This window comes from Styela clava, chromosome 5, assembly GCF_964204865.1.
Source record: "Styela clava chromosome 5, kaStyClav1.hap1.2, whole genome shotgun sequence".
NCBI lineage: Eukaryota > Metazoa > Chordata > Ascidiacea > Stolidobranchia > Styelidae > Styela > Styela clava.
The window spans coordinates 13,779,751-13,799,446 of record NC_135254.1 but is presented as its reverse complement, the minus strand read 5'-3'; positions in this window follow the sequence as shown (position 1 = coordinate 13,799,446).

The window sequence follows — 19,696 nt, the reverse complement described above, 5'->3', positions numbered from 1 at the left end:
ATTATGTCATAGAAAGTGTAGTTCTAGTACATCTTGTAAACTTACTTATTAACTTACGTCTTGTTACGCCATAACTTTTTTTTACATTACAGCAGAAAAATATTTAGTGCACAGCAATAACGTGTAATGGATGTTTCGCCGACCTCTGACCCCGTGAAATTTCATCCTATACCTTTCTAATAAACACATTCGTATTGAATTGGTATACATATTCTTGTAATTTTGAACAGACATATACCAGATAATTTCTTCATATTTCATTGCAGTCCTTCGGCTCTATCTCAGGACAGACAAAAATTTGTGGTAGCGTCCGCGTCATGTTGTAAATATATATTACACTTTCACAAATTAGCTGCGTTCCGGTTGTTACGAGTTTCCCAGCTCGACCTCTAAAACTGGAAAAGGCATGATCCGGCCCTGGACAGGTTATACTGAACTTTTGAATTATAGGAACCTTCATTTCCGCTGCTTCAGAATACTAGTAAGTTCATAACATTATGACGTGAAACATAGAAGAGACTTAAGTACAGTCGGTGTGTTAGTAAGAAGCTTAATTAACACTGTTCTGCTTAGAGTGGCTGAGTGTGGTGCAACTACCGTACCGATATCCCGGAATCGGTATTCAGGCATTTAGCCATTAGGAATATTAAAGTAACGGTGCACTACTACAATTTTAAATACTGGTATGTATAAAAAAACAAATCTCCGAATTACTGACAACTGACGTTTTTCAAGTATTAAACTTACAGAAAAATGCCATTTAACCGTTAAACGACTGACCATTTTGAACAGTAATGCTGTTAAAAAAAAGCCAGCTGTTCAACGTTTAAATGGCATTTCACCGTTACTCTTTGAAGTTACGGTGAAATGATATGTAAAATAAGTGATGACTGACCGTTTTTAACAGTAATACTGTTAAAAAAAAACAGTCGTTCAACAATCAAATGGCATTTATCCGTTACTCTTTGAAGTTACGGTGAAATACTAGTTAAAATATTTAATGACTGGCCATTTTTAACAGTGATACTGTTAAAAATCGCCAGTCCTAAAAGGTTCAAATAGCATTTCACCGTAACTTCAATACCATTAATACCCGATTTTACTGAAAGCATCAGTTTGGGTTAATACAGTGACTAACTCTATTTAGTTGCAGGCGTATAATAAATCAAGGATGCTGTAGTCAGCGCCGATTTAACCATTAAGCAAAAGTGAGTGCAGTACAATGTAACAACAAGAGTCATTAAGACGTTTTTTGATAAATTCAAGCTCACTGATGTAAAGCAATAGGTCAGGGTGGTCCAGACCCAGTCGCTTCATTATCTGTGTTCCGCGTCGCATTTCCGGCAGGGTAAACAAAAAAATCTCATTTGGTGTCGTTTCGTCATAAAAATAGCCAGAAAAATCTTTTGACATATTGCTACATCACTGAACTGACTAATTTTATAGCTAGCTGAGACTAACGTAGTTGAACAATGTGCTTGGCTAGTCTAAATTATTAACTGCTGTGTGTTTGTTTTGTATCGCACAGTTTACCTATTCTTGGCAATATTGTGGCCCGCGAATAATACAAAAATAATAGTGTGGCCTTCGAGGCCGATAACCTTGGACCACCCTGCAATAGGTATGTATTTGCAGCAGGGGGTGCAGTAATAACATTGAAAGATTAGCAAGTGATGGGAGGCAGAATAATTGGATTAAAGTACTGAAATTGATGTACCGGGTAAAAGTAAAGAACATGTGTTGCGGAAATAATAAAAAAATTGGGAGGTTTAAACGCTGATATATCAGACCCTAGGGTTTTTGGATGACATAAATAATTCGGATGGATGATTTTGCACATTATATTCAGGTGCTGATAATACGAGGGGAATTACGGTATACGATTTGTTATTTTTTCGATATTTTCAACGGAAATTTATATCCACAAAAACTATAGTCATAATTCTAGCCGGAACAAGTGGGCGGGATGAAACATTCCAGTGGGCAGGATCCGACCCGCAGACCATAAATTGCCCACCCCTGGCATAGAATGTCACCTAGCCTGTAGTGTAAAATATGATTAAAAATGTACTAATGCAGAGCGTCGGAATGCAGACCGATCGCTCTCCAATAATAAATGTAAACAAGTGAGCGATAACCAAATATATAGAGGCGAAAACGAATTAGTACTGGTATGCAATCTGTCACAGTATAGACCAGGGGTCCGCAACTGCTTTTAAGCGCGACCCAAAATGTTTTTTTTTTAACTTCTTGCGACCCAAGCATTTGGTAAACATGTAATTAGTTATTGATTTTAAGACTATTGTCGACGCTAGCATTTTTCTTGCACAAAATTATATGGTACTTAGCACCTAAAATTGTGAATAATAGCGTTTATTATGACGAATGCAAATTATAAGCTTTGTGCATAATACACAACATATCTTATCGAGGTTTAATTTGGCAGACGGCAGCACGAAGATATTTTTCTACCTCTAGCCTTGATCTGTAATTGTATTTTATGTATGAAAACGCTGATTGGCGGAAAAAAATGTATTGGTTTTTTAATTAATTTTGGATGCTTTGCGTTTCAAGATCGCTGCTTTCAAGCTATTGTTAGTAAGAACGTGAGAAACGTTTGCTCGTTGGAACAAACAACACATTGAGGACGTGAATCATCATTTATAAGAATAAACGTGAAACCAATCTTTATACATTAGTTCGCTGTTATTCCGCTTATATGTATGGATTGAGTGATGTTTTTCTATCTGATGAGGGTGAAAAGATGAGTCTTTTGTCGGGCGTTGATCCCCACTGCTATAAGTGCTCCGTACGGAGCCTCAGGGCTCCGCGAGCTATTCGTTCACAAAAAACTGACTTGGTTAATTTTGTATCTGTGAAGAAGCATTAACGTCAATAATAAAGTTTTACGACGGTGGTGTCGAAATGTGGTAGTGATTCAAATATAACATTATCTATAACCAAGGGCGCAACCTTTAATTTTGGCCCGCGAACGACAAAAGTTTGCCGACTTCTGGTTTAGACTTTAGAGTCAGTGAAGTTATACAATCATCCCAATTCAAATCCTCTACCCACTGCCTGATCTAAACCCTTCAATGAAAGTTTGATCATTTTACTGTGTCGGCCGATATTTGTCCCATTACTGCATCTAGAAATCACTGATACATTCATGCATAGACTGAATTCGATCAAATATATCAAGTATCAAATATAATTGACATCATAACTGCAAACTCTCCTTTTAACAACGAAACTCTGCGATAATCCTAGGTGCTGGAAGAGCAACTCAAAAATACGATTTCCACTCCCTCCACTTTCCTATTCTCGATCCGCTAATCTGTCTCCCTCGCCCATCTGCTTCACCTCCCTATCCTCGTTCCACCGTCCGATCTCCCTCAACATTCCTATCCTCGACTCACTGTCCTATTTCTCCCAACCTTCCTATCCCCTTCAGCCTTTTTATCCTCGACTAATTACCCTATCTCCTTCAACTTTTCTATCCTCGATCCAATGCACTATCTGCCTCAAACTTCCCACCCTCAACCCATCGTCCGACCTCCCTCAACTTACTCACCTTCAACCCACGGCGCTATACCACTCTAACCTAACAGCGCTATAATCAGGACTCGATCGTCAAAATAAACTTTACCACCTTGCGACTAACTTCCATGTGTTATACTGGTCGAGAATGCCATTGAGATGATTCAATCGTACGTAGACAAAACATGATTGACGGCATTCGTAAATGTAAGCTGGAATCTCATTTGGTTATCAATAACCATAATTAGTGGCTTAAAATGTGCTACTAATTAGGCTACTGATAGCATCGGGTTTGCAGTCACTGTTTTTAAAATTTCAACAGGTCATTCGATATCGACATATCTGAGTTCCTTTTCATAAACTCATTCAATGTCGCCTGTATTTCCGTGCAAGGCAAAACGATGGTCTTGGCACGCTTGGTCTTTTTCAACGAATGTTCTGCCATATCCTGCATTTTTTAATCTAACTCAGATAGGTGTATATACAAGTTTCTTTTGCGTGGCTGAGAAGGCTGAAAAGTCAAAAATATAAGTCGCCCAGTGAGTGTAATCCCTTCCAAACTATTTTTAAGCCTTGAAATGTAGCGTTGCCAACTGCCCTTTAATTCAGCGTATACTCCCAAAATTGAACTTATCTTATCTGCAACTTAATGAAGATGCAGCAAAGGACGCAGTTCGTACGTAATCTTTGGCATCACTTTTACAATAAAATGTTGAAGAAAAATACGTTATACGTACCAGAGCACTATTGCTTATTTCGGATCAGCATCATATTGTCACAATTGAGTAACTTATATACCTAACGTACACAATCAACTGCGCCAAACCAGACGTATCCGTGGATTCATCCAATTGCATAGCGTATTTTCCTCCTTTGATTCTATCAATCAGTTGGCACCTAATATCTTGACCCATTTCGCTGATACGTCGGCGAATGGTAAATACAGACATTGATATTTCTTTCATTTCCTTAGTTACCTTGTCTCCATTCATAATTTGACTAATTGCAATAGTTTTGATTAGTGTTTCTCCGATGGTGTGTGGTTTTTTATCTTTTGCGATTAAATATGCCACTTCATACAATGCCTTTTGAGATTCTTCTAAGATTGTGAGATACTTTGTCATTGTTTTCTTTTCGTCTAACAATTCCTTTCCTGAAACCAAGCTTTATAATTGTTTTGCTGTACTTCCGCTTATAAGGATGGTTTGAGTGATGTATTTCTATCCGATGAGGGTGAGGAGATGAGTCTTTTGTCGGGCGTTGATCCCCACTGATTGAAGGCGCAAAGATGTCTGAAGGTGCATGCGGTGTTCTGTTCTCACCTAATTTCTCCTTCGTATCTTCCGCTCGCGGCTTTTTTCGAGTATTCTTCAGTTTGTCAACATTATTTGTGACTAAAACTACCTTTAAAATTTTTACCTCCGCTAAATTTTGAGTTTAACCAAGAATATCTTACAATAACAAATGTAACAGCATCCCAACTATTTAATTTAGAATGGACAAATCTCATCATCTTTTTTATCAAGCAATTCCACACGACTACTGCTAACCTCGCATTGCTACGAAACAATACAATTGTCTACCTACGTATAGTAGGATAATACCAATTAACAATGCAAACATCTACGTCAGGGTGGTCCAAGGTTGTGGGCTCCGCGGGCCACAGAATTATTTTGGCATTGGTCGCGGGCCACAATAGTATCAAGAATAGGTGAACAGTGCAATACAAAACTAGCACTTCTATTGTGTAAACACATAGGCAGTGATGAGCTGTAGCCGGAACGCACCGGAACGGCGTTCCGGTTGTTGGATTTTTAATTGCATTTGCGTTCCGGTTGATGAAATAAAATTATGTCATAGAAAGTGTAGTTCTAGTACATCTTGTAAACTTACTTATTAACTTACGTCTTGTTACGCCATTTTTTTTTTTACATTACAGCAGAAAAATATTTAGTGCACAGCAATAACGTGTAATGGATGTTTCGCCGACCTCTGACCCCGTGAAGTTTCATCCTATACCTTTTTAATAAACACATTCGTATTGAATTGGTATACATATTCTTGTAATTTTGAACAGACATATACCAGATAATTTCTTCATATTTCATTGCAGTCCTTCGGCTCTATCTCAGGACAGACAAAAATTTGTGGTAGCGTCCGCGTCATGTTGTAAATATATATTACACTTTCACAAATTAGCTGCGTTCCGGTTGTTACGAGTTTCCCAGCTCGACCTCTAAAACTGGAAAAGGCATGATCCGGCCCTGGACAGGTTATACTGAACTTTTGAATTATAGGAACCTTCATTGCCGCTGCTTCAGAATACTAGTAAGTTCATAACAATATGACGTGAAAACATATAAGAGACCTAAGTACAGTCGGTGTGTTAGTAAGAAGCTTAATTAACACTGTTCTGCTTAGAGTGGCTGAGTGTGGTGCAACTACCGTACCGATATCCCGGAATCGGTATTCAGGCATTTAGCCATTAGGAATATTAAAGTAACGGTGCACTACTACAATTTTAAATACTGGTATGTATAAAAAAACAAATCTCTGAATTACTGACAACTGACGTTTTTCAAGTATTAAACTTACAGAAAACCGTTAAACGACTGACCATTTTGAACAGTAATGCTGTTAAAAAAAGCCAGCTGTTCAACGTTTAAATGGCATTTCACCGTTACTCTTTGAAGTTACGGTGAAATGCTATGTAAAATAAGTGATGCCTGACCGTTTTTAACAGTAATACTGTTAAAAAAACCAGTCGTTCAACAATTAGATGGCATTTATCCGTTACTCTTTGAAGTTACAGTGAAATACTAGTTAAAATATTTAATGACTGGCCATTTTTAACAGTGATACTGTTAAAAATCGCCAGTCCTAAAACGTTTAAATAGCATTTCACCGTAACTTCAATACCATTAATACCCGATTTTACTGAAAGCATCAGTTTGGGTTAATACAGTGACTAACTCTATTTAGTTGCAGGCGTATAATAAATCAAGGATGCTGTAGTCAGCGCCGATTTAACCATTAGGCAAAAGTGAGTGCAGTACAATGTAACAACAAGAGTCATTAAGACGTTTTTTGATAAATTCAAGTTCACTGATGTAAAGCAATAGGTCAGGGTGGTCCAGACCCAGTCGCTTCATTATCTGTGTTCCGCGTCGCATTTCCGGCAGGGTAAACAAAAAAATCTCATTTGGTGTCGTTTCGTCATAAAAATAGCCAGAAAAATCTTTTGACATATTGCTACATCACTGAATTGACTAGCTTTATAGCTAGCTGAGACTAGCGTAGTTTAACAATGTGCTTGGCTAGTCTAAATTATTAACTGCTGTGTGTTTGTTTTGTATTGCACTGTTTACCTATTCTTGGCAATATTGTGGCCCGCGAATAATACAAAAATAATAGTGTGGCCCTCGAGGCCGATAACCTTGGACCACCCTGCAATAGGTATGTATTTGCAGCAGGGGGTGCAGTAATAACATTGAAAGATTAGCAAGTGATGGGAGGCAGAATAATTGGATTAAATTACTGAAATTGATGTACCGGGTAAAAGTAAAAAACATGTGTTGCGGAAATATTAAAAAAATTGGCAGGTTTAAACGCTGATATATCAGACCCTAGGGTTTTTGGATGACATAAATAATTCGGATGGATGATTTTGTACATTATATTCAGGTGCTGATAATACGAGGGGAATTACGGTATACGATTTGTTATTTTTTCGATATTTTCAACGGAAATTTATATCCACAAAAACTATAGTCATAATTCTAGCCGGAACAAGTGGGCGGGATGAAACATTCCAATGGGCAGGATCCGACCCGCGGACCATAAATTGCCCACCCCTGGCATAGAATGTCACCTAACCTGTAGTGTAAAATATGATTAAAATGTACTAATGCAGAGCGTCGGAATGCAGACCGATCGCTCTCCAATAATAAATGTAAACAAGTGAGCGATAATCAAATATATATAGGTGAAAACGAATTAGTACTGGTATGCAATCTGTCACAGTATAGACCAGGGGTCCGCAACTGCTTTTTAGTGCGACCCAAAATATTTTTTTTAAATTCTTGCGACCCAAGCATTTAGTAAACATGTAATTAGTTATTGATTTTAAGACTATTGTCGACGCTAGCATTTTTCTTGCACAAAATTATATGGTACTTAGCACATAAAATTGTGAATAATAGCGTTTATTATGACAAATGCAAATTATAAGCTTTGTGCATAATACACAACATATCTTATCGAGGTTTAATTTGGCAGACGGCAGCACGAAGATATTTTTCTACCTCTAGCCTTGATCTGTAATTGTATTTGATGTATGAACATTTGAAGGACAAACAAACATGAAAATTTGATCATTTTACTGTGTCGGCCGATATTTGTCCCATTACTGCATCTAGAAATCACGATCCATTCATGCATAGACTGAATTCGATCAAATATATCAAGGTATCAAATATAAGTGGCATCATAACTGCAAACTCTCCCTTTAACAACGAAACACTGCGATAATCCTAGGTGCTGGAAGAGCAACTCAAAAATACGATTTCAGCTCCCTCCACTTTCCTATTCTTGATCCGCTAATCTGTCTCCCTCGCCCATCTGCTTCACCTCCCTATCCTCGTTCCACCGTCCGATCTCCCTCAACATTCCTATCCTCGACTCACTGTCCTATTTCTCCCAACCTTCCTATCCCCTTCAACCTTTTTATCCTCGACTAATTACCCTATCTCCTTCAACTTTTCTATCCTCGATCCAATGCACTATCTGCCTCAAACTTCCCACCCTCAACCCATTGTCCGACCTCCCTCAACTTACTCACCTTCAACCCACGGCGCTATACCACTCAGTACCTAACCTAACAGCGCTATAATCACGACTCGATCGTCAAAATAAACTTTACCACCTTGCGACTAACTTCCATGTGTTATACTGGTCGAGAATGCCATTGAGATGATTCAATCGTACGTAGACAAAACATGATTGACGGCATTCGTAAATGTAAGCTGGAATCTCATTTGGTTATCAATAACCATAATTAGTGGCTTAAAATGTGCTACTAATTAGGCTACTGATAGCATCGGGTTTGGAGTCACTGTTTTTAAAATTTCAACAGGTCATTCGATATCGACATATCTGAGTTCCTTTTTATAAACTCATTCAATGTCGCCTGTATTTCCGTGCAGGGCAAAACGATGGTCTTGGCACGCTTGGTCTTTTTCAACGAATGTTCTGCCATATCCTGCATTTTTTAATCTAACTCAGATAGGTGTATATACAAGTTTCTTTTGCGTGGCTGAGAAGGCTGAAAAGTCAAAAATATAAGTCGCCCAGTGAGTGTAATCCCTTCCAAACTATTTTTAAGCCTTGAAATGTAGCGTTGCCAACTGCCCTTTAATTCAGCGTATACTCCCAAAATTGAACTTATCTTATCTGCAACTTAATGAAGATGCAGCAAAGGACGCAGTTCGTACGTAATCTTTGGCATCACTTTTACAATAAAATGTTGAAGAAAAATACGTTATTCGTACCAGAGCACTATTGCTTATTTCGGATCAGCATCATATTGTCACAATTGAGTAACTTATATACCTAACGAACACAATCAACTGCGCCAAACCAGACGTATCCGTGGATTCATCCAATTGCATAGCGTATTTTCCTCCTTTGATTCTATCAATCAGTTGGCACCTAATATCTTGACCCATTTCGCTGATACGTCGGCGAATGGTAAATACAGACATTGATTTTTCTTTCATTTCCTTAGTTACCTTGTCTCCATTCATAATTTGACTAATTGCAATAGTTTTGATTAGTGTTTCTCCGATGGTGTGTGGTTTTTTATCTTTTGCGATTAAATATGCCACTTCATACAATGCCTTTTAAGATTTTTCTAAGATTGTGAGATACTTTGTCATTGTTTTCTTTTCGTCTAACAATTCCTTTCCTGAAACCAAGCTTTATAATTGTTTTGCTGTACTTCCGCTTATAAGGATGGTTTGAGTGATGTATTTCTATCCGATGAGGGTGAGGAGATGAGTCTTTTGTCGGGCGTTGATCCCCACTGATTGAAGGCGCAAAGATGTCTGAAGGTGCATGCGGTGTTTTGTTCTCACCTAATTTCTCCTTCGTATCTTCCGCTCGCGGCTTTTTTCGAGTATTCTTCAGTTTGTCAACATTATTTGTGACTAAAACTACCTTTAAAATTTTTACCTCCGCTAAATTTTGAGTTTAACCAAGAATATCTTACAATAACAAATGTAACAGCATCCCAACTATTTAATTTAGAATGGACAAATCTCATCATCTGTCTTTATCAAGCAATTCCACACGACTACTGCTAACCTCGCATTGCTACGAAACAATACAATTGTCTACCTACGTATAGTAGGATAATACCAATTAACAATGCAAACATCTACGTCAGGGTGGTCCAAGGTTGTGGGCTCCGCGGGCCACAGAATTATTTTGGCATTGGTCGCGGGCCACAATAGTATCAAGAATAGGTGAACAGTGCAATACAAAACTAGCACTTCTATTGTGTAAACACATAGGCAGTGATGAGCTGTAGCCGGAACGGCGTTCCGGTTGTTGGATTTTTAATTGCATTTGCGTTCCGGTTGATGAAATAAAATTATGTCATAGAAAGTGTAGTTCTAGTACATCTTGTAAACTTACTTATTAACTTACGTCTTGTTACGCCATAACTTTTTTTTACATTACAGCAGAAAAATATTTAGTGCACAGCAATAACGTGTAATGGATGTTTCGCCGACCTCTGACCCCGTGAAATTTCATCCTATACCTTTCTAATAAACACATTCGTATTGAATTGGTATACATATTCTTGTAATTTTGAACAGACATATACCAGATAATTTCTTCATATTTCATTGCAGTCCTTCGGCTCTATCTCAGGACAGACAAAAATTTGTGGTAGCGTCCGCGTCATGTTGTAAATATATATTACACTTTCACAAATTAGCTGCGTTCCGGTTGTTACGAGTTTCCCAGCTCGACCTCTAAAACTGGAAAAGGCATGATCCGGCCCTGGACAGGTTATACTGAACTTTTGAATTATAGGAACCTTCATTTCCGCTGCTTCAGAATACTAGTAAGTTCATAACATTATGACGTGAAACATAGAAGAGACTTAAGTACAGTCGGTGTGTTAGTAAGAAGCTTAATTAACACTGTTCTGCTTAGAGTGGCTGAGTGTGGTGCAACTACCGTACCGATATCCCGGAATCGGTATTCAGGCATTTAGCCATTAGGAATATTAAAGTAACGGTGCACTACTACAATTTTAAATACTGGTATGTATAAAAAAACAAATCTCCGAATTACTGACAACTGACGTTTTTCAAGTATTAAACTTACAGAAAAATGCCATTTAACCGTTAAACGACTGACCATTTTGAACAGTAATGCTGTTAAAAAAAAGCCAGCTGTTCAACGTTTAAATGGCATTTCACCGTTACTCTTTGAAGTTACGGTGAAATGATATGTAAAATAAGTGATGACTGACCGTTTTTAACAGTAATACTGTTAAAAAAAACAGTCGTTCAACAATCAATTGGCATTTATCCGTTACTCTTTGAAGTTACGGTGAAATACTAGTTAAAATATTTAATGACTGGCCATTTTTAACAGTGATACTGTTAAAAATCGCCAGTCCTAAAAGGTTTAAATAGCATTTCACCGTAACTTCAATACCATTAATACCCGATTTTACTGAAAGCATCAGTTTGGGTTAATACAGTGACTAACTCTATTTAGTTGCAGGCGTATAATAAATCAAGGATGCTGTAGTCAGCGCCGATTTAACCATTAAGCAAAAGTGAGTGCAGTACAATGTAACAACAAGAGTCATTAAGACGTTTTTTGATAAATTCAAGCTCACTGATGTAAAGCAATAGGTCAGGGTGGTCCAGACCCAGTCGCTTCATTATCTGTGTTCCGCGTCGCATTTCCGGCAGGGTAAACAAAAAAATCTCATTTGGTGTCGTTTCGTCATAAAAATAGCCAGAAAAATCTTTTGACATATTGCTACATCACTGAACTGACTAATTTTATAGCTAGCTGAGACTAACGTAGTTGAACAATGTGCTTGGCTAGTCTAAATTATTAACTGCTGTGTGTTTGTTTTGTATCGCACAGTTTACCTATTCTTGGCAATATTGTGGCCCGCGAATAATACAAAAATAATAGTGTGGCCTTCGAGGCCGATAACCTTGGACCACCCTGCAATAGGTATGTATTTGCAGCAGGGGGTGCAGTAATAACATTGAAAGATTAGCAAGTGATGGGAGGCAGAATAATTGGATTAAAGTACTGAAATTGATGTACCGGGTAAAAGTAAAGAACATGTGTTGCGGAAATAATAAAAAAATTGGGAGGTTTAAACGCTGATATATCAGACCCTAGGGTTTTTGGATGACATAAATAATTCGGATGGATGATTTTGCACATTATATTCAGGTGCTGATAATACGAGGGGAATTACGGTATACGATTTGTTATTTTTTCGATATTTTCAACGGAAATTTATATCCACAAAAACTATAGTCATAATTCTAGCCGGAACAAGTGGGCGGGATGAAACATTCCAGTGGGCAGGATCCGACCCGCAGACCATAAATTGCCCACCCCTGGCATAGAATGTCACCTAGCCTGTAGTGTAAAATATGATTAAAAATGTACTAATGCAGAGCGTCGGAATGCAGACCGATCGCTCTCCAATAATAAATGTAAACAAGTGAGCGATAACCAAATATATATAGGCGAAAACGAATTAGTACTGGTATGCAATCTGTCACAGTATAGACCAGGGGTCCGCAACTGCTTTTAAGCGCGACCCAAAATGTTTTTTTTTTAACTTCTTGCGACCCAAGCATTTGGTAAACATGTAATTAGTTATTGATTTTAAGACTATTGTCGACGCTAGCATTTTTCTTGCACAAAATTATATGGTACTTAGCACCTAAAATTGTGAATAATAGCGTTTATTATGACGAATGCAAATTATAAGCTTTGTGCATAATACACAACATATCTTATCGAGGTTTAATTTGGCAGACGGCAGCACGAAGATATTTTTCTACCTCTAGCCTTGATCTGTAATTGTATTTTATGTATGAAAACGCTGATTGGCGGAAAAAAATGTATTGGTTTTTTAATTAATTTTGGATGCTTTGCGTTTCAAGATCGCTGCTTTCAAGCTATTGTTAGTAAGAACGTGAGAAACGTTTGTTCGTTGGAACAAACAACACATTGAGGACGTGAATCATCATTTATAAGAATAAACGTGAAACCAATCTTTATACATTAGTTCGCTGTTATTCCGCTTATATGTATGGATTGAGTGATGTTTTTCTATCTGATGAGGGTGAAAAGATGAGTCTTTTGTCGGGCGTTGATCCCCACTGCTATAAGTGCTCCGTACGGAGCCTCAGGGCTCCGCGAGCTATTCGTTCACAAAAAACTGACTTGGTTAATTTTGTATCTGTGAAGAAGCATTAACGTCAATAATAAAGTTTTACGACGGTGGTGTCGAAATGTGGTAGTGATTCAAATATAACATTATCTATAACCAAGGGCGCAGCAGCCATGGTTTTCTAAAAGGGAGAGGGTTCAGAATAGAAAATTCCCGAACAACACATCGCGATTAGACCACTTTATAAAAAACGTCTTTTTCATCGGATAACGAGATTTCTGTTGCATAAAATATTCGATTCATGGCCGACCCGAGAATTTAAAATGTCTTTTCATATCAATTCAATTGTGTTCATCGTTGCTCGTCTTTGAGTTGACTAATATACTACGGCAACCATGAAATACTTGTTAAACCGTCTACTAGCAATGAATGGATTGAAATCGTATTTTTGAGTTGCTCTTCCAGCACCTAGGATTGTCGCAGTGTTTCGTTGTTAAAGGGAGAGTTTGCAGTTATGAAGCCAAATATATTTGATACCTTGGTATATTTGATCGAATTCAGTCTATGCATGAATGGATCAGTGATTTCTAGATGCAGTAATGGGACAAATATCGGCCGACACAGTCAAATGATCAAACTTTCATTGAAGGGTTTAGATCAGGGTTCGGCACACTACGGCCCGCGGGTCGGATCCGGCCCGCGACGCTTCACTGAATTATATTTACAAAACAGCTTTATTGACGATTATATTCTTTACGTGACAGAATTCGTTTCGAGAAACTAAATTATATTATAACCTAACAAGTATATAATTCACAATCACTCGTTTAATGAGCCCATAATTGAATATAATTAGAGAAATGGCAAAAGAACGTAAAAAAGTTGATGCTGAGCGCAAATGGTTCAATGACGCTGAAAATATTTAAATGATCAGTCTTCGCGCACTGGTTGAAATTTAACTGAAATCTTGGTGAAAAAATTTGATTCATTGGCCATTCCTTTGGTTTTAAACTTTCTAAAAATACGTGCGGCCCGCCAATAGCTTGCAACCTTTAATTTTGGCCCGCGAACGACAAAAGTTTGCCGACTTCTGGTTTAGACTTTAGAGTCAGTGAAGTTATACAATCATCCCAATTCAAATCCTCTACCCACTGCCTGATCTAAACCCTTCAATGAAAGTTTGATCATTTTACTGTGTCGGCCGATATTTGTCCCATTACTGCATCTAGAAATCACTGATACATTCATGCATAGACTGAATTCGATCAAATATATCAAGTATCAAATATAATTGACATCATAACTGCAAACTCTCCTTTTAACAACGAAACTCTGCGATAATCCTAGGTGCTGGAAGAGCAACTCAAAAATACGATTTCCACTCCCTCCACTTTCCTATTCTCGATCCGCTAATCTGTCTCCCTCGCCCATCTGCTTCACCTCCCTATCCTCGTTCCACCGTCCGATCTCCCTCAACATTCCTATCCTCGACTCACTGTCCTATTTCTCCCAACCTTCCTATCCCCTTCAACCTTTTTATCCTCGACTCTTTGCCCTATCTCCTTCAACTTCTCTATCCTCGTTCCAATGCACTATCTGCCTCAAACTTCCCACCCTCAACCCATTGTCCGACCTCCCTCAACTTACTCACCTTCAACCCACGCGCTATACCACTCAGTACCTAACCTAACGGCGCTATAATCACGACTCGATCGTCAAAATAAACTTTACCACCTTGCGACTAACTTCCATGTGTTATACTGGTCGAAAATGCCATTGAGATGATTCAATTGTACGTCGACAAAACATGATTGACGGCATTCGTAAATGTAGGCTGGAATCTCATTTGGTTATCAATAACCATAATTAGTGGCTTAAAATGTGCTACTAATTAGGCTACTGATAGCATCGGGTTTGGAGTCACTGTTTTTAAAATTTTAACAGGTCATTCGATATCGACATATCTGAGTTCCTCTTCATAAACTCATTCAATGTCGCCTGTATTTCCGTGCAAGGCAAGACGATGGTCTTGGCACGCTTGGGTTATTTGTCGTTCTTCTTGTCATGTCCGAAAAGCCTCATGTTCCAGGGTATTTTATGTATAAGATAACGGTACGGAATAGCCTTTTAAGAAGTTACATAATATTTTTATAAGCGACATAGTATTTCTAGCTAGGATGAGGAGAGTGATATAAAGAGTTTCAACCTGAAAACCAAAAAACATAAATATATGCAAATCGTTTTTTGTACGAACGTCATAGAAAGAGAATTTTGCCTCTTAGTAGAGACGCAGTCCGTATAAAGGGGCGTTGTTTTTACGATGAAGTCCACGTCACACGCAAGTCAATGAACCCAACTCTTCCGGTCGGTAACTGGATAATAACTTGTCCGTTCAAATGAGCCATATATATATTGCGCTGTAGATTTTACCGATGAAGAATTGTGGGCGCCCATGTTAAAACACGTGACAATTGCGTCACAATGCAAAGGTGTTGCTGTGCAAATGATACAAGATAGAATAAGTGGCTCGGGTAAGCTACATATGTATAACCAAAATATAGTTTATGTTCAAGGAACGAAGGGATCCATTTTACTGTGTCGTAATCCTATTCATAGCCCCATATCGACATAGTAAATCAATTCGCTGTTCTTGTTACTTCGATAACATCTATTTAACATATTTCGAAACTAAATTTCTAAGTGATGTCTTCATTTTTCCTTCGACAAGCAACGCCATTCCACTTGTATCTTGGAGGACCATTCACCATTCCATCTTGGGCATAAGAAACGTTTCTAACCACAGTAAGATAAATGCTAGAGAAGGTAGAAACATGGTCTCCCATGCTTGGCGATGTTCCTTTCCATTCGACGAAAACATTTGTTTCTGGGAAAACGACTTCACCAGTCTAAATGCGAACGACATATATCGTTTTAAACAAAATAAAGTAAATTGCTTATAGGAGAAAGTATCATAGAAACTTCGCAGAGGTGAGTCACCTCAACTTCTGAGTGTGCGCGACATTGCTTTAAGAAAATTCTCATGCTAATATTTTTGCTTGATGTAAAAGGTTTCCAGTTTTAGACCCGTCTTCTGTAAATGCTGCTCGGTGATCTCTTGAGCGTCGATAAGGTATCATGAAAAAAGCATACTCTTGAAGTAATTTTCATTTCAATCCATGCATATACCAAACTTTTCCCAGGCGGAATTTTAGGTCGCAGCATATTGATTACTCCAAAATATATCTTCTCGTTGAATATTATTCCAAGTTTTGAGTCACGGACTTTGCATATTTCTTCTGCGCTCGTGTAGTTTACATTCAGAGTGGGATGTATAAACACGGAGTAACATAACTTCCGATTAGATCTGTATTCGCAGAAATCATCTGTGAAATTTTATTCAAGGTGGACTATTAATCCGTCAGCCTCATTTTTCAAACTTTATAGAATTTAAACATAGCAACGGAATAAAATACACGTTGGGAATCACGAATATGACAATAAAGAAGGAAGGCGGTTTCGACAAACTTCCTAACATCAGATAAAAAAAAAAAATTTTCTTGTCTTAAATGTGACAAATATATTTAAAAAAAAGGTAAGTACCATATAATGTCTGAATGACGTTGCGTGGACAGATAAATGTCTCACTGCACGCTTTTTCGTTACACGATAGTATATACATTAAACAAGCAGTATATATAAATATTTTTTCTGCAAACGAGCGAGCTTCTAAAATACGGCGTTGAAATTAGGGTAATTTCATTCTAAGTTAGGCTCTTTGGCGCACGGTACTTATTCGTGTCCATATTTTGAGCAGAAATGAATCCAGAAATTAATGTAAATGTGGCACCGTTAACTTCCTACCGAGAAATTAATTTTGTGGCTTTCAGTACTAGTTGCCCAAAATTTTACTAACTGTTGCGAGTCATTTTGTTACCGCCGTATTATTTGAGCAAGCTTTACAAAATCTATGATTAATCATAGCAAGTCGCAAAGGCTGAACGAATGTAAAAATCACCTCTGTCTTGAGTTTGTCTTGAAGTTTTCAAGTTATTCATGAAGACTATTGATGTTATGAGCCCAGCAAAAACAAGGCCTGACAATAAGGCAAATCCGATCAGTACAGCCATTTTTGATCCTGCCGAAAGCTCCGATTTTAAACCGTGAGTAACAAGCTAAAATACAATGATCAATATGTTACTTTCGGTTTGTCCGAAATACCCTCTAGTTGAGGTACAAAATAGAGCCCAGGAGACTGCTAAATTTAAACATCTGCATTCAAATTCTGTGACACAAAAACAATATAGGTTCGTCTACATGAGGTCGATTAGGCGGCGACCAAATGCGATTGACGATTATTTGAGCTTTAAATTGGTAACCGGCCTTTAATCTTCCGATGTAAAACTGTTCTCGCGGATTGCCCTCCCGATATTATATACAAGTATACATGATTTTTAGGAATATTTTGTGGCATTCAAACCAATCCTTCCCCGTAAAATTTAGTTGTGCCAAAATTTGTATTTAGGGGTGTATAGTCCTATAAGTACAGTGTAATCACTGTTGTCAAATATAAATAATACATGCTTGATTTGAGGGAATGTGCAACCACGTTAATTAAGGCGATATCCTCCTAAACAACATGTCTCAGACAAATTAAAATTTCAGTTAAATTTTACTTTCTGAACTTCCATCAGTTTCGCTTTGATTTATATTTGCAACTTTGGTAGCGCTACAATTCTGCGATGGATTTGACAAATTTTCTGGGTCATGTCTCATTTCTTCAAACTCTGTGCAAGCCACTCCCGATGTTTTGATAATAATATCGCCATTATTCACGTCGTCTCCATTCCTATATGCCCTCTGTTTAGTCACTAGTGTATATTAGATTAATATCTTTCACTCTCTCTTCAGAATTGAAACGCTCTTCAGGCGTAGTCGTCATTTTATGTATTATCTAAAAATTGTTTGTTTGTCAAAACTGATGAAATAGTACATTTGTTTGACATTTGAGAAATACTGCTGGCCTCTTTAGTTCACAGATCTTTGTACATCTTTTCTGTTTTGTAAATATTTTGTTTTTGTTGGAGTGGTAATATGGCAGCAATTAAGTATAAACTTATTTTAATTTCACAGGCTCAGTAGAATTTTTCTTTGTTTTAAAGTAAGGCAAAATTTATAAAATCAACATGAATGTTATAATATTGTAAGCCCATTCAAAATGAGAGGTCCTACATCCACAAAAAACTCTAAACCTTTAGAACAAGCACAAACTATACCCATAACCAGTGGTGAGCTGCAGCCGGAACGCACCGAAACGGCGTTCCGGTTGTTGGACATTTATTGCATTTGCGTTCCTGTTGTTGAAATCAAATTATTCTAAATAGTCTAGTTTCTCTTGTAAAGTTAGTTAATAATTTATGTTTTGTTACAGCATAATTCTCAATTCTATTCACATCACATAACGCAAATAATTAGTACAGAAGTAACTTGTAATAGATGTTTCCTTGAATTATGACACCATGAAAATCCATCCTTCACCTTTCTATTAATAACATTCGTATTGAATTGCTATGAATATTCTTGTAATTTTACACGGACATATTTCAGATCATTTCTTCATATTTCATCGCAGACTTGAGACAGACACAAATTTCTGTAAACGCCCGCGTCATTTTGTTTCATAAGTACACTTAAATATATTATATTTTTGCGAATTAGGTGCGTTCCGGTTGTTACGATTTTTCCAGCTCATCACTGGTTTCAATATGTAATTTACAAAATTCAAAGAGGTTTGTTTCCACTAGTCTGAATCCATATAAAACATTATTCAGAACAATAGCTTTATAACAAAAAATTAATTTTTAAAGATCTAAGTTTTGTTTTAATAGTTGATAAATATGAGTTTGTGAAATACTTATTCCATTCCACACAAGGGATATTAAAAGATTTAATTTTGGAATTTAATTGCAGTATTAAATTTTAACAGATTGTATGTATACCCCCACACTGCGGATTTATAGCGTAAGGCTAGTGCCCGCTAGATGGCAGTAGCACGATGTGTAGGGAAAATTGGTGCTTTTCTGTCCTCACCGGGTGTTTTAAAAACAACAATCGCCTTTGTAAACTTTAGACGGGAGTTTTTTTTATTTATTTGTCACTTTTGGCTGTAGTTGTTAGTTAGTGACGGACCAATAAGACGTTAAGACTTTGATGTATTCCACAGTCCTTTTAAACGCGAAGAAGTGAGTTTTGTTATTGCTTTAGAGCACAGTCCTATAACTTAGTCGAGGCTTAGGACTAGTTCAGTACCTAGTTTAGATTGGTGCAGGGCACAAGTGCCATAGGTACCGCTACGGTACCGGCACGGGGTCTGGTATAGTTTAGTACCACATGTACTTCTAGTTGACCTGGCTAAACAATTTTTGCATATGTCAATCCTAACCCTCACCTGAGTGATTCACCCCAAAATAACGTCATTTCAACGTCACTGTGGTGTAATAAGGTCCACCAAAGTATGCGAATGATCGGCCAAAACGCGCAGACGATCACCCGAAATCGAGCAAGCTATTTCTCTCGTTTTCTCGTCACAACGATCACGATAAGAGAGAGATCGCCGGCCTTAGCGAGTTCGTTATCGGCGGCGCAGATGCCATCTCGGGCGATCGTAATTATACTTTGGCAAGCCCTATGACGTGATGGTGACGT